Below are 2,089 nucleotides of genomic sequence, written 5' to 3' on the forward strand. Positions count from 1 at the left end.
ATCACCTCTCGGAATATTGCAGATTCCTCCTCAATCATATATAAATTTAAATAAATTAATATCAACAAATTTAGTTATTTTACCCCAAGAACAAGGTCCACACAAACTTTCGGCAGTCTTCAATATGTTTTCAATCATGACTTCAAACATTCTCCCAATGGTGCCCATAAATTCTTTTTCTGCTAATATATGGATTTTTGTATTTTTGATGTGTTTTTTCTGTAGTGCGCCCACAGAAATAACCACCGCGTAAGATGGTACCGGATTTATTTGTTTTAATCTATATACGTCTCCTTCCGAATATTTGCACGTATCTTGCAGAAGTGCAGACATTATAACTTCATAATTTTTAGGTACCGTGATCTAAAAAATTAAATATACGTCAATAAAAATTAAATTGATATTTTATTTTAGTTTAATTAAAACAGTTTCTCTAAGAAAATAGGCATTTATGTTTAAAAACATTTAATTTCTTTTTCACGTACTCATTCTATTTCTTCGAAAATGTTTACTACTTTTATCAATAATATCAATAATCAGTTGTACATTGTTTTTTTTTTTTTTTTTTGTATAAATGAATAAATACGAAATGCATAGGTACACATATGCCCTGTGTTAAATTCTTACCATAGCAGAGTACGTAAATTTGACAGACGGTGTATCCTGGCAGGGAAACCATGCTCTAGCATAAATTAGCTAAAAGAAATAGAAACTTTTACATAATCTATGTTAATGTAGAAAAGTATCTTTGTTTAGCCAGTTTACCTTGTTGTTAGACAGTAAAAAGGGATGTTCGCCATCGGCAGTTTGCTCAGGTGTTAGCCAATATAATGCAGGAGAGTCTGTTCTTGTTTCATATTCAATTTGAATTTGGCATCTGAAAGAGTATCGTATATTAGGTATATTTAATTCTTACATCAATCAGTTTTAGTAATTGTACTTTTCTTTAAATGTCTTATATTTACTCGGACTCATAAGCGGAATCAACAATTGGTGGTAAGTCTATAATAAATGAAGTTCCCAAGACACCATGATGTTCATTATTATCAGGTACCTGGTGCTTATCATTATAATCTAAACGTGACTCAGTTTTAGGATTTGTTACACTTTTTATGTCAAGTTCGTAATTATCTAAAATCTAATTGTTCAAGAATATATTAATAACAAGTCAAAATTTTTTGCCCAATGCTAAAGAAGATTTCTACTCACTACTTTCTGAGCTGAATGTTTCCTTTTTATATTTAACATCGCTTTTCCTTGAAGAACCTTTTGAGTAAAATTCACTTTCAATTCTAAATCGATATGGGTTACACGCGCAAGATCTAATAATTAGAAAGATACAGAAAGTAACAAATATGTAAGTAATAAATAACGATATATAAATGTAGTGCATAAGTACATAAAATGGCATATTGGTAATTAAAATTATCATACAATTGTGTTATTATTATATTATTATAGTATTCGTAAAATGCAAACAGATTTTAAACTATTGTGATGAATACAACATATTTTATACATTTAATCCTCGCCATGAGACCGTTTAAATTTGTCGCATTGTCCGGAGTATGACAAATTACAGACTCGAAAATAAGTGTGGCTATTTAGGATTAAGAAAACACTCAGTATCAATTAATTAAAACTGTGAAAGAATAATCTAATTGTGAAAACTGTAAATTACTAAAGAACTAAAGATATGTGCGGCAATTTCGTCTTTCAAAGATATTACTGAATTCCAAAAATATTCCGTGTTTCATTTTCTTTAAAAATAAATAGATAAATTAATTTTTTTTTATATTGTGCTTATGAAGCTAATTAAATAATTAACATACCTGGTTTTGCAGAAGAATATGTTTCTTCGGTAGAGCCTGCGATATCCATTTCAGAAGAGTCGCGTTATAGCCTTTCCAAATGACTTGTGATAATAGATCTTTATGTCTAAACTGATCTCACAAAAGCACGGTATTGTATTTAACTTCTGTCACTTCCTTTTATTTGGAAACACACTATGTTTATTAGAACGTCAAAGTGACTGATTCCTCGCGCATAAACATATTTGAATTAGGTAAAATTTGATATATCAAACTGT

This window comes from Temnothorax longispinosus, chromosome 7 (assembly GCF_030848805.1).
Source record: "Temnothorax longispinosus isolate EJ_2023e chromosome 7, Tlon_JGU_v1, whole genome shotgun sequence".
NCBI lineage: Eukaryota > Metazoa > Arthropoda > Insecta > Hymenoptera > Formicidae > Temnothorax > Temnothorax longispinosus.